This window comes from Microcebus murinus, chromosome 12 (genome assembly GCF_040939455.1).
Source record: "Microcebus murinus isolate Inina chromosome 12, M.murinus_Inina_mat1.0, whole genome shotgun sequence".
Taxonomy (NCBI): Eukaryota; Metazoa; Chordata; class Mammalia; order Primates; family Cheirogaleidae; genus Microcebus; species Microcebus murinus.
In genome coordinates this window covers 72,410,328-72,425,141 of record NC_134115.1, presented here as the reverse complement: position 1 = coordinate 72,425,141, position 14,814 = coordinate 72,410,328, and the positions used below count along the sequence as shown (strand labels likewise).

The window sequence follows — 14,814 nt, the reverse complement described above, 5'->3', positions numbered from 1 at the left end:
ATTTCAACTGCAGCTTGTTCACTAAGCAAGATGGATAAAGCATGACTATTCTGTTTTTCCTTCTTGAGATTTTTACTTGTCAGAAATACACATACTTCTACTGCCATCTGACACCTCTCTTCATGCTTTCATCTTCATAAACCCAAATTCCATCTCGAGTGTTCCAGGTTTATGTTTAAATGACAGTGTCTTAACAAAAGAAAAAAAATTGTGCTGCATTTTTCCTCCTGCTACCTGAAAACATGAGTGTACCTATATTAAATATATTCTTAATAATACAAATGTCTGGGTCATGTTTACCAGGTGGAATTCTTTTACTTAATGTGTATGTTGAATTGTGATATTTAATCAAGACATTAACATGAGTAGAAGGTTATTGATTTAAGACAAGTTTGTGATCCACTAATTGTTGTATGTCTGTCCTTCTGGTGGCTGCAGACGTTCATATTTTCTTTAGACATCATTAGGCATCTTCGCTCTTTAAGTACAACTTTAATGCTATATGAATTTTGCCATTTTGCTAACAGTGGTATGCTCCGTGCATCCACCACCTCACTGGAATTATTTATTCCACTCATAATAATTTTTGTTACAAATCTGATAGAGCTTCTGGATATTTAAGTCCACATTCTACTTTCAAGCTACATATTCTGTTTTCATAATTTGTCCCTGGCCCAATAATCATGCCTGTCCACCTTGTAAGTGTCGTATCTTCATCTTCAAGGACCCAGCTAACCATACCATCCCCTACTCCCTCTTGTCATTGTCAAGTTCTTCCAAAAAGTGAAAATTACGAGGAACTTTAACTTCTCTGGAGACTGCCATCTTTTCCTGCAGCGCGATGCAGCTGCCCGCCCTCGCACGCACAGGACGTCGGGCGTTACTTCCGGGACTGCACCTCGCCTTCCGCCTTCCGGAGTCACTGACGACTCCGCCCCCTTGGGGCACGGCCTGTGGCGGCTCGGTACTAGTGCTTTTATTTACTCTAAAATGCCATCACGTTTACTCACCATTGTTCTTGCAACATTTGCAATCACTATAAATAAAAACACAGTGAAAAACCGAATAAAGTTTATATAATTATAAAAAATTGTTTTGACCTCACAGAAAGGTGGTTGGGGCTATTCAGGGTTCTGCGTACCATTTGTATTAGTTTTCTATTGTTGCTATAACAAATTACCCCAAACTTAGTCGCTTAACAAGCACAAATTTGTTATCTTACAATTATGCAGGTCAGAAGTCTGATCTGGGTCTCAATGGGCTAAAGCCAGGGTATGGGAAGAGCTGTATTCCTTCCTGTAGGTGCTGGGTAGAATCTATTTCCTTGCCTTTTCCAGCTTCTAGCGACCACCTACATTTCTTGGCTCATACATTCAATATGTATGGACTTGCCTTTCAAGTGCATGTTGAATGTTGCAACATAATGTTTTTCGGCTGTTTTAGTTTACTGTAATTGTAGTATTCTTTTTTTTTTGTTGTTGAGTACAAAGAAATAGAGGCAGAGTTTCTTTTACCTAGAGCCTCCAGTCCACGGCATGGATATTATGCCACTTGAGACAATAAAATGCCCTAAAGAGGGATAGCCAGAGCTTGCCCTGAAAGATATCCTCAAAATAGTCTGAATTACATTATCTTATACTAATTGCTCTTGCCTTAAAAGAGGCTGGAGTATCTTCAGAGTTGGCTGACTTAGGGATTGAGTCAGAAATGGAGGAAAAAATAGAGTCCTGCCTATGGGAAGAATGTGAATTTATTCCAAATGCATGAGAAATCTGCTCTGAGAATGGCAGAAATAATCACTAAGTAGAGGGGATTGCCTGGATTATTTTTGTGGACTGTGGATGCCCAGACATTTATTTTCTGCCTTTCTCTGCTTTAGCGTGGATAACAATCACCTGTGTGGAGCTTGTTATAAATGAAGACTCCTGGGCCTCATTCTTGGTAATTCTGATTCAATAGATCTAGGATGGGACTTAGGAATCTGTGCTTGTATAAGCACTGCAGGTGTTTTTCATGCATGTAGTCCAAGGGCCACATTTTGAGAAATATAGGTCTGAAGTCCACAGTTTCCAATAGAAACACATTATTTTTAATCACTCTTATATCACTATGAAATTTCATAGTATATATAATATATAAAAGGTTTGTATGTTAACTTGAGAGTAATACTATTCCTTGGACCCTTTTTTTGAGTGTTTACAACCACTCTTACCTTTTTTCTTTTTTTTTTTTTTTGCAACATATAACCACACCTGACAGGCTTGTTTTATTGGAGAAGGGGCCCGTGGAATTAACAATGTAAATAGCTGGGACCTGAGGTTGGGAAGAACACTGTTCTCAAATAAGAAATAACCAACCGTGGGAGAGCAGCCACTGAGGGGCAGGGAAAAGACATGGAACCCGAGGGCAGCAGTGAGACCAAGCGTTGCTGGGAGGGCCCAGAGACAGAGGCTGCAAGAATGATGCCAGTACAAGTCTCTGTATCTTCCGCATAGGTATGTATAAATATGTAAAGAGAAGCTGTTCTGTCTCCCTCTTCTCTCCCTTCTGCTCTGTGCTGTTGGCCACAGTCCCAGCCCTCTTTCCACACGGGGGTGAAGGGAAGTAGGGGATGACCAAGTCCTCACCTAATGGCGATCAGACCCATGTCCATCAGCTTCTGGATCTTCTGTGCTATTACGGGATTCTTTAAGTGTTCGCTGAGTGCCTGGGGGTCCTTCTGCATCTGCTCCAGGATGGGCTGCATGGCTGGGTCACTCATTATCTGCTGCACCTCAGTGTCGGCCATAGCCTGCTGCTTCACATCTTCTGGGTTGTCGTGCCACTAGGCCATCATGCAGTGCTGGTAACAATCTGCCGCCTCCTTGCAGTTGGCGTCCAGGTCTAGTGCCTTCTGGTACACATCCATGGCTTTTGTGTAGTCTTTCATTGCTTCTGGGGCAGCTGCTTTCCGTGTGTAACCCTTGATGAAGGTTGGCTCCAGCTGGATACATTCCTCACAGTCCTTGAGTGGGAGCTGAAACTCCAGGAGTTTGGTGTAGCATGCAGCTCGATTGCTGTACAATTTGGCATCTCGTGGATTCCTTTTAATGGCTTCTGTATAATGCTTCATGGCCTGGGGATAGTCCCCTTTCTGAAAAAACATTCATTGCCTTTGTTCCTCTCTTCCAAAGCCAAGTCAGGGTTTAATGTAGGCCAGCCGTTCTTGCTCCTTCAGGATTTTCTCTGCCTGCTGACATTTCTTGAACACATCTGGGGTTCGGTGCTCTGCCAGAGACTTGTTATAGAAATGGATGGCATTCTTGTACTTTTCCTCTTTGAAGTAAGAGTTGCCAGTTCTGGCGTAAGCTTTGGCAATCTGTCCATAGTCTTCTCGGTTTTCTCTCCCCACTTCGATGGCCTTCTCACACAGCTCCTGGCACTTATTGTAGTCACCCTTTTCAAAGTATACCACTGCTTGGTTGGTAATGTACATCATGTTGGTGGGGGCCAGTTCCTTGGCTCTGTCTTAATGCTTCAAGGCGGTGTCAAAGTCTTTCTTTTTATAGGCATCATTCCCCAACTCTTTTTCCTTCAGTGCCTGCTGCTTATTCTCTGGAAGATCTTCTTCCATTGACTCAGGCTTGGTCTCCTTTTTAAGAGGAGGAGGTGGAGGTGGTATTGCAATCTCTTCCTCTTCATCCATACTGCCCAGATTGACTCTGAGGAGGACACTGAGAGTAGTCATGATACAGGGATCTTGTAGTTTTGTGCCCAAGTCAGACGGCTTATTTCATAGTTGCTCTATCAGTTTCTGGTAGGTAGGATCACTGAGCAGCGTCCTTGTCCTAGAATCACTCTCCAACTTCTGATGCAGATTGGGCATGTTGAAAAGGTTCATGAACTTCCTCTTTGCCAACCTAGCCTCTTTGTTCTGTAAACCCTCTTTGAGCTGAGGGTTATTTGCTTCATGTTTTATGCCCTCCTCATAGGTTCATTTGGCTTCTTCAAATCAGTTTAAAAACTCAAGAGCTGCTGCTTTTCAAGAATAGCCCTTGCCCCTGTCAGGCTTTAAGTCAACTGTCTTGTGTACACATTCGTTAAGCCTTCTGGTAGTCCGCTTTCTTGGCATAGGCTGCAGAACGATTGCTGTAGGGCAAGCACATGGTTCTGGGGATCCAACTTAATGGCTTTGGAGTAGCACCATAAGGCATCGTCAATGTTGCCAGCACTCAGGGCCTTGTTGCCCTTTTCTTTTAGCTCATTGACCTGCTCCATAGCCCGGCCACTCTCACCTTTCAGTATTTCACTGTTACTCAAAAGGAGAAATCAATTTCACTTTGAAGCCACTTGAAATTCCCCTTAGGAAACTTGAAGAAGAAAAGTTCTCTTACTGGTAAGTCTCAATTGTATTTTCACAAGCTCTCTCCTTCACTCCTACCCTATTGTCTGACCATGGGGCTGAGTCCCATGGTGTCTTATTTAACTTGTGCACACTTCCAGGGCAGCAGAGCCTCTTGGGTTCCAACCTATAATGAAGCCCTCTGAAACCTAGCTCCCTCCAGAGTGGTGAGGATTAGTATGTGATTGTACTTAGTGTACTGGGAATAGTATCATAATGGAGAACTGAGGTGCTGAAGAAAAAGAACAGCATTATGACTGTCTTGGTTGGCTCTTGACCTATAGGGAGAGCTAAGGTCAGTGGCTGCTTCCTCTACAAGGCTACAGGAAGGTCTTCTGAGAAGGGTGGCAGAGCATCTGGAATGAGAGACAGGCTACACAGATTGGGCTGCATGCATTTTCCTGCTCCCCAAGCAAAGAAGCGCTTCCTAGTGAGACTCTAGCTCCTTTCTTCATCTTCCATTTTCCTGCCTCAAATGGGCCTGTAGATTAACCAAAATATTTCCCTGCATCTTATCCTTTATTTCTTGCCCCATTGTAAGCAAAGAAGGGTTCCTCAACATCGTGTTAATATTAGTACAGTGCCCAGGAGAAGTCAGGGCTAGTCCTATTTTACTCTGCATTAGTCAGCACTATCTCCACAGTATTTGTCAATTTTAGATGGAATGTTCCACCTACTTTAATAATTATTCTGGAGCAATCTTGGTCCACAGGAAGCTACTTCAATGGCAAGATTGCCCACCAGCTGTGCATTGATGAGAAAAATATAAGTATGGCATCAAAATCCTTCTTAATTTTCCTTCTAGTATTTGTTGTCTTTCAGCCACAGATAAAAGTTAGCAATGGATGACATTTGCATCTGAAGAATAGCATTCAAATTTAAAAGAGATCTTGATTTTTTTAAAATAGGGGCTATGTTATCTTTTTTTAAAAAAAATATATATATTTTTTATTTCAGCATATTATGGAGGTACAGATTTTAAGGTTTCAATAAATGCCCATTTCCCCCCCATGTCATCTTTTATGCAAATATTTTCCAAGTGCATTATCCTTGAAAAAAATTATTTCAGATTTCATTGTATTTTTAAATGGCCCAAGAAGTTAACAAATATATTCTTATAAAAACCACTAAAGCAATATGCTGTAGCATAATTCTCCTTTGACTGCATTCCCACCCCATCCCAGCCCCACCCCTAGGGTTAATTTCTCTAATCAGTTTAGTATAGATCTCTCTAGACCTGTCTTATGACATACTATAGTAGTTCTCAAACTTTACTGTGTTTATCACCTGGTATTAGGGCTGATTTTTGTCTTCCCCAGATCCATATGTTGAAGCCCCAACCCTCAGTATCTCAGGATGTGACTGTATTTCGAAATAGGGCCTTTAAAGAGATGATTAAGTTAAGATGAGGCCATTGTGGTAGGCCCTAATCCAATTTGATTACTGTTCTTATAAGAAGAGAAAATTTGGACATACAAAGGGACACCAGAGATGCCCACACACAGAGAAAAAAGGACCATGTGAGGACACAGTGAGAAAGTGGCCATCTGGAAGCCAGGGAGAGAGGCCTCAGAAGAAACCAAACCTGCTGATATCTTGATCTTGGAAAGAAAATAAATTTCTGTTGTTTAAGCCACCCAGTTTGGAGTTTTGTTATGGTGGCCCTTGAGAAATAATAGACTAATAATCATGTTGTAAAAACATGATTCTCCAGCCCCACCCTAGAAATTCTTTTCAGTAGATTTGGGGTGGGAGGTGAGAATATTTATTTCTAACAAAGTCCCAGATGGAGCTTCATGTTTCAGGAAAGTAATATCTTCTTTTACTTCTCTGAAAATACCTTTCTCCCTGCATAATTTCTAATTCTTCTGATTTGGCTTTTTTTTCTTGTTCATTTGCTTTGACAGAGTTCAGGACATGCCATCCCAAAATATAGTGTCTTGGCATGTGAGAAAACAACAGAAGCAGGAAAGTCTCTCTGACCTTTTTTCACAGTTTTTTCTTGAAAAAGCCATAAAAGAATTCTCTAACCTTTCTTCAAAGTAGCTCCTAAGACCCTCATTTCATAGGGGTCCTCCTTATACCAGGAGGAAATAAATGTCACAGGGAACATAGGACAGAATCTGAACAACTGGGCATTGCTAAGTACCCCTCAATTTATTACCATTATATCATACCCTTTTGTCCCCAATCATACTTGGCTACAACTGTTCATAAAAATACATGGTTTTCCCTGTTTCTTTGAGTCTTCATTTCTGAAGACTCAGTGTCATGTAAAACTTATATTACATAAATGTATTTGATTTTTTTTTCTTGTTAATCTGTCTTTTGTTACAGGAGTCTCAGCCATGAACCTTGTGATAGGTTAGGAAAAGATATTACTTTTTCTCCCCTACAGTTTTGGTCTGTTGTTATGTTAAATAGTTTTGAAAATGTCTGGTGATCTTTGGCTGTCTGTTCATTTTTAATATATGGTAACTAAGACGCTGTTTAGAAACTCATCTTATGAAGACAGGGTTTGTTGATATCCTCCAGTAAAGGGTGATCTGCCTAGGCCATTTCCTTGGTGAGCCCCTATTTTCAGTATCCCAGTATCTGTGAGTCTTTTAAGAGATTCTACATTCCCCAGATAAAACTTTCTCGGTCTCCTGTCTGAAAGTCATATTATTGTTGCCAATATACGGTGAACAAAGTGGGACTATGTAGATAGGTGTTTATTCAATACATAAACTTTTATTTAATCCACCTAAGTTAGTGTGGAATTAATTCTTCATTGGAACTGTCTGTATTTTTCTTTCTTAATTTCTTTCTCTTATTAGAGCTAAGGTATCTAATTAATTGTTCTTTTAAATAATCAGCTTTTGGATTTGTGGATTATTTATTTCCGGGGTAGTGATTTTGTTTCTTAATTTCTGCTATTTAAAATAATTGCTCTTTATGCTTTTTATGTTAATTTTGTTTTTCTGTTTTAGCTTTTTAAATTGAAGCTTAATTTATTTTCAATTTTTTAAAATAAAAAAATTAGGAGTGTATATTATCCTATCAAAGCTTTATAGGTTTTGGTACATAGTAATATCATTATCACTCATGTTTTAATAGTTTATAATTTTTTTTTGAGACAGAGTCTCACTATGTTACTGTGCTAGATTACAGTGGTGTCATCAAAACTCAGTGCAGCCTCCAACTCCTGGCCTCAAGCAATCCTCCCTCCTTGTCCTCCTAGAGTGCTAGGATTACAGGTGTGAGCCACTACACCTGGCCAATAGTTTGTAATTTCTGATTTGAATCGATCTTTGACTAACTAGTTATATAGAAAGTGTTTTGAATATATCTTGTAGGGAGAACTCTTTTGGACTATCATTTTATTGTTAAATTCTAATTTTATTACATTATGGCTAGTGACCATGGTCTGTATTATTTCTGCATTTTGAAAATCATGATGTTTTCTTTGTGTCATAATGAGGTTATTATTTTTTGAATATCCATATATGTTTGAAAGAATGTACATACTTTTTCTTTGTTATAAATCTTTCTCACTTTGTTTTCATCTATCTATATATGGTTTACTTTCTTTCTCAACTTGTCATAGATATAGGTAGATATGTAGATTTGATGTAGATAGAGATATAGTTTGTTAATTATCTTATATGAATAATTTCCATCCTTATATTTTATCTACTTATCTATTTCTGAAAAAGAAGTATACACTTGTGTTTATATATGTAAAAAAAAAAAAAAAAAAAAAAAGAAGTAAGATAGTCTCATACTATATTGCATCTGATAATTTTCCTGTTTAGTTTTACTGTATTAGATTTTGACTCATTTATTTCAAACCTCTTCAGTTAAGTCCATAAAAAAAATCACACAATGACTTTTGTGTCTTTTTTTTTTTTTTTAGAAGTCCAGTTACCTTGGAATTTATTTAAACTAAAAGAAAAAGGTCATAATGTTTTCATGCAATACATACTTGGGTCTTTATATAACAATTGTGTCACAAATACCAGAATGAATTAAAGAATGCCGTACTTGTGATCCATATAAAACATCAACATCTTGGATTGTACATAATTAAAGAAATATCTCAAATGCTTTTTGAAATACTGCAGTAGCCAATGCATAGAGGCAAGCCTTAAGTGGGCATAGGATTACAGTTTAGAAAAGAAAAAAAAATCACACAGGAACTACTTAATTTCTTTAAAAATCACTGAGCAAGAAAACCAACTTTGAACATCTATACTGATTTCTGTACAGTACCTTGACTTAAATCCAAAAGTGAAAGTTAAGACTCTCCTCTTCTATTTTGGGAAAACAATTGTATTGTATGCTAAACTTAGATGATTTTTCCTCCTGGATTTTATTTGGGAATGGCCTTTACAATTTTTTATTTAAAAGAGGGCAGGTTTGGCACTTTTATACTATGTCACCAATGTTAATATTTCTTGGGCTCCAAGGAAGATTCATATTCTTTTTTTTTTTTACCTTGAGACAGAGTCTCGTTTTGTTGCCCAGGCTAGAGTGAGTGCCATGGCGTCAGCCTAGCTCACAGCAACCTCAAACTCCTGGGCTCAAGCAATCCTCCTGCCTCAGCCTCCTGAGTAGCTGGGACTACAGGCATGTGCCACCATGCCCGGCTAATTTTTTATATATATATTAGTTGGCCAATTAATTTCTTTCTATTTATAGTAGAGGCAGGGGTCTCGCTCTCACTCAGGCTGGTTTTGAACTCCTGAGCTCGAGCAATCCGCCCGCCTCGGCCTCCCAGAGTGTTGGATTACAGGCGTCAGCCACCGCGCCCGGCCTAGATTCATATTCTTTACAGCTGATACAGCATCAAATTTTGCGTTAAGCTTGAACATTTCTCTGTGGAAGCTATTCATGATTCAGAAGGCTTTTGGGGGTGTTGCAATGAGTGCAGCACCAATAAAAGTGTGGCACAGATGCTTCATAGATGGTCGAGACTCTGTTGAAAGTGAATCACATTCTGGAAGGCCTGCAACAAGCAGAACACCTGAGAATGTTGAATGTGTACGGTTAGGTTAAGAGACATTGGGAGAACTGTGTGAGGTCCCAAGGTACCTACTTTGAAGGGAACTGAGGCATCATTGTTCTATGTACAATGTTTCTTGTATCTTGTATTGTCTTCAATAAATGTCTCTAATTTTCATATTACATAGATGGATACTTTCCAGCCAGGCTGGGTGTATCTCCAAACTAAACCTCATCTCAGTGGCTTAAAATAAAAATCGTTTCCACTATTCATGTATCTTTGGAATGGCTGGGGTTCAGTCGATCCAGGCTGGGCTTGGCAACACAGCTCTGCTACTCACTGTAGCTCTGTGGTTGGCTAGAGTATCTCTGCTTCAGACTGTAGTGGTGGGAGTAGCCCTGCTTTGTGTGTCTCTCATCTTCTCCTAGGAATAGGATAGCTAGGGCATGTTCTAATAGCAAGGTAGAGGTAAAAGAGAATAAGTTCAACTGTGCAAGCACATTTCAAGTCTCTGGTTGATTTGTGGCTGCTAAAATCACATGGTCTTGCACAGAGTTAAGAAGTTAAGAGGGCATTACAAAATTACATAACAAAGAACAACAAAGAACGTGGATATATAATCCTATTATTGAGGAGAGAGAGAGAACAGTTAGAATAATAATCTAGTCTACCAGGACATTCTTCCCCTTAACAAGATGATTTCTTTTTTAACTTATACTGTTCCTCCTTTTCCCCCTCCCTGTCATTTCCCATGTTGGTATTTGAGATTTTTGTTTCAGATTGCTATTGCTTTTAATTAAAAATTTTATACTTATTGAGACAAGGACTTACAGGGCAAGGCATGGATCTGAGTTCTTGTGGTGGATACTATGCTGCTACTATCAGAATCCCCATCAGAAATGAAAGACTTCCAGCTGTGGGGAGTGCTGCCAGTAGAAAGCTCTAAACTCTCAGATGTCATCAGGGATTGCCTTGACTGAAGACAGCTGTCTTGCCAAGGTCCTGTTCTCTTCCCAGGTGGTTCATACCCAATGACTTGTCAACATGAAGAGTACAAAGGTCTGGCACTTTTACACCAATTTGGGGTAGTTCTGAAGGTGTAATGCAACTTTTGGAACTCCTCAGAGACTCAGCTAAGTCTTCTGTTTATATTTTATCAGTGCTCAGCTTCTCCCTCTGCCTAATCATTCCTACCTTCCCTTCCCTTCCCATCCCAGGGTGTTGATCCTAGGAGCACTAGGGAGTGCTCTTTGCCTAAACTTTTTGCACACTAATCTCCATCTTGGAGACAGCTTGACAGGGAACACAATTTATCAGAAGTGGTACAAAATGGTCCCAAACATGCACACACATGTGTGCACATGCACACACATGTGTATGCACGCATGTGCTCAACCAAAGAAACCCAGAAAGCCAAACCAAAACAAACAAACCAGATGCTGGGATAGGATTGCAGAGTTGACTCACTAACTGGCTGGCAAAGAGGACTTCATTACTGGTGGTAGGTAGAGCACAAGCAGCCCCTGGCAAAAATGAGCAGTATTGGGATGGTAGATCAGGGGAGGGGATTGAATAACTGGTGCAATGTATCAAGCATGTGAGAAATATGAGAGAAATAGCAACTATAAGTATAATAAAATTGGATTTCTGCTCAACCCAGTTGACACTTGGAAAAAGAAAATGGAAAGAGAGTAATTAGATATTGCACGCTAAATGTGCAGGCCAGAGGGCTTCCTTTGTATGATCTAAAGAGCCTCCTGTCTCCTATAGCTGGAAGGTAGAGAAAACAAAGGACTAGGGCCAAGAATTAAATTGTAAGAGTAGCTGAGTTCTAAACAAAGGCTGGTCTGCAATGCCAATGTTGGGAAAGAATGGGAGCCTGACACCTGGGGTGAGGACAGTGATATTGATGCTTCCTAAAATTCTTGAACACCCAGATTTCCCTGGCCTATTTCTGCAATTAATACCATTAATAAAGGCTAACATTCCCCCATTGCCTTAAGTTGGTGCAGGGGCCTCTCCTCCTTAAGGCAACTTGATTCTCTGTCAGGATCTTCCCCCATCACCCTTCCTGGCCCAAAGCCAAGACCTAGGGTTAAATTACACTGCCACCCAACTGGAGATGTGCAGGGCCTGGAAGGCAGGAAAAGGACATGATCTCAAAGGAGGTGCAGGATCTGTTTGGCATGTTCCAGCAAAAGCTGGAAAAAAAAGAGGGAGTTGGATTCTGATAGTGCCCTAACAAAAGGGGGCTTATAGAATTTAAGCTTAAAGAATGGAGAGTTTATCAATTGGAGAGCACGATCTCAAGAATAGAACATATATAATAATATTTTGCCTTTGTACGTAACATGGCTTTCCCCCAGTTGAGTAAATATAGATCCACATGATTTTAAATTGATGCATGGTATTCCATTATGAGACTCTGTCACAATTTTAATATTGCATATCTCTGAATGCACACTGTTTTCTTTTGAGTATTCCAATCTGAACAACAATCAAGAAGCAAATTTTGTCCTACTGTTCTCTTACCTCAGTCTTTCTATATTGGTTGAATGCAGTTTAGATGACATTTGCGGTTATCAGCTTTGTCCTTTTTGTTTAGAATTGCCACATATCTGTTTGGTGGAACAAAAAAAGTGTTAATACTCAATGATGTTGCTTTTACTAAAGGCAGATCTGAAAACACAACAGCTTTAGTAAGGCTTATTTTCTCAAACATGCAGACTCTTAATAAGACTTTTGTGTTCCTTTTGTGAAAACTGCTATAGGTCTTTCAGTATTGTGCCTTGTGGTTTTATGATACATTGCACACACACACACACACACACACGTAAGCAAGAATTAATTCTATTAAGATAAAATGGGTCTACTTACCCATTCTCCTCTCCTTTTTTGGAAATGGAATATTGAGTAAATAGTTAAGTGTCATTGACTTTTTGAAGATATAAAAACGGGAAGAGAAGTATACATAATCTATGAAATAGTCAACTTAAGCAGAAATTATATACAATCAACTATAAATCATATTCAGTGGGATTCTAATACTAATTTACAATTAGTGTGTAACTATGAGAGTTTTACCTATTCTGTCAGGCCTAGGTTTCTCTTCTCACCTACTTTAGGTTGTGTTGATCTTCTATATAGTAGTCATGATGAAACTTAATGTGGCAGAGTACCATTAAAATAGTCTTCTTGAAAATAGTGAAGGGAATGTCGAGAACAAAAGGATTTGAACAAAGAGGAAAAGAAGTCTACACAAATTCCTGGTGAAACAAGAAGAGAATGAAATATGAGAGTGGACATGTGTAATGGAATTCATTTCATTCTCTTCTTGTTTCACTAAGAATCTTGGGACATCAATTGGGTCCAGGAAGGGGGAATACTTTTAAGCATGACATATTCTAGGGTTGTTAGCCAGAACCTTTGGCTTGGCTGAGCACCATCTTGTGTAGCTTTATAGCTTTACTTCTTTTTATGGCCCCCAAATATTGTAGATTCCCAGAGATCAGAACTTCTAGAAAGAGCTATGATTATTTAAACAAAGACTAATTTCCAATTTTAGGGGCATTGGTGGAACAAAAACAGCAGTTATTGCATAGAAAACTGAAGAGCACTGGTGGCCAGAGGTCACCACTGCTAGCAGGTGGTGAAGAAGAACTTTGATGATATGAACTTTCTTACAGGGAAACTAACAAAACTGGGTATTGGTTCAAGGAAAAATGCCGTATTATTGTTATTACTCAAGTTTTTGATACTCCTTCTAGCTGGTATGCTCTAGAGGCAATGAGAGTCTACTTCCTCCTTCTCTGTTTCTCTTCCTTTCAAAATGCATATTTGTACTTTGCATTATCTCTTTCCACAGGCCTTAATGCCATTTCCCACCTGAATCTGATCTTTTTAATTACTCTATTAGTTGAAATTAATATAGGTATCTTAATAAACTAAATAGGTTTATTTCAAAAGACACATTCCTTAATAGTTTGAAAAGATAAATTCATTAATGTCTTCTAATTTATTTTCCTCCAGCGTGATTTATTTTGGGTTCATGCTAATTTTTATAGCCACACTAGGAGGCACTGTTGAGTTATAAAAGCCCTCAACAGTGTTTGCCTGTTTTATATTAACGCTGAACTTGCAACTCCTTTCATTTATGTCAGTATTTCACCTTCTGTGCTAACAGTAGGATATGAAAAAGATGTGTGGATCTGCTTCCAGTGCAGAAAAATATAATGATGACTTAAAACAGTGCTTGTTGGAAGTTAGGGAAAGAAAAAAATGCATATTTGTGAAGGAGTTGTGATTTTTTTTTTCTTTTGGCATTTTTGGGTTATAAATTCACGTTAGTGATACAGCCAATATACAAACCACAGTTGTAGCAACCAGAGAAAGAAACAGGATATGACCCCTTTTGTAAGATGCTCATAATATTCCCAAGGAGGCAGGAGAAAACTCCATTCATCTGTAGTTTATTCAGAATGTTCTTTTCTGTTGCTTGTCATTTTGGAATGGATTTAACTGTTGCTAAAAAGTTGCAAGAACAACAGCCTCATAGCTAGAAATCATCTGTTTCTTCACAAAACAAGTTCACCCCAGATCAGCCATGTGACCTGCCCCAGCAGTGCCCAGCCCTCTGACCTAAGTCTTGCTGGGACAGCCTCTCTTTGGGGACTGAGAAAGAATTTATGTTCTAAGTCCTTCCTGCTATTTCTCTCAAGTTTGGTGCCTGCTGTGATGAAGAGTCCTTTTTCCTTTCAAACCAGATACTGAAAAGGAAACCTAAAAACCCAAATTCATTCAACAGTGAATTAAATGTGCAGATTAGAGGTAAAATGAGCCAGAAATATTTGACCACTATCATGATATACCATTGCAAAAAATTTTAAAAATTGATTAAGACGATTTGAGTTTTCTCATTGGTAACACTTACTTAGCATTTAAACTGTTTTCAACATCATTTAAGCTGCACCTCAAAAGATTCTTACATTTATTTTTCATCATTTGTGTAAATAGGATCAGATCTAAGTCTGGTTTTTCTCATCTACACTTAATACAATCATATCATTTTACAAATATTTTAGGAATGATGTGCCCTCATCAACTTCCATTAAAAAGTATTTATTAAAAACACACATTTGTTTATGTAGTTGCTGTGCACAACTAGTTATCTGTGATTCTTGTTGACTTGACATCCACTCTCCACTAAGGCACCAGATATGCCTGGGTTTGCATCCCATCCCAGCAGGTTGCTCTCTGAGTCTCAGATTGGTGAGGATAATAGTATCTTCATCATGGTGGCTTTGTATGAATTACATGATGCATGAATGTAAAGTGGCCAAGTTGGCACAGTATTCAATGGAATCTCCCTTTTGCATCCACTTAAGACCAGCAATGATGTAATAAAAACAATAAGAGTCTAAACTGCTGCATTGTCAGGTGTTCCCAC

General features: G+C 39.0%; 2 pseudogenes; both read right to left on the bottom strand.

The window, feature by feature from the left end:
• Window positions 1-402: 402 nt before the first annotated feature.
• LOC142874374 (ubiquitin-conjugating enzyme E2 variant 2 pseudogene) lies at window positions 403-825 on the bottom strand (annotated as a pseudogene).
• Window positions 826-2,623: 1,798 nt separating this feature from the next.
• Window positions 2,624-4,257, bottom strand: LOC105855663 (stress-induced-phosphoprotein 1 pseudogene; annotated as a pseudogene).
• Between the last annotated feature and the right edge of the window lie 10,557 nt (window positions 4,258-14,814).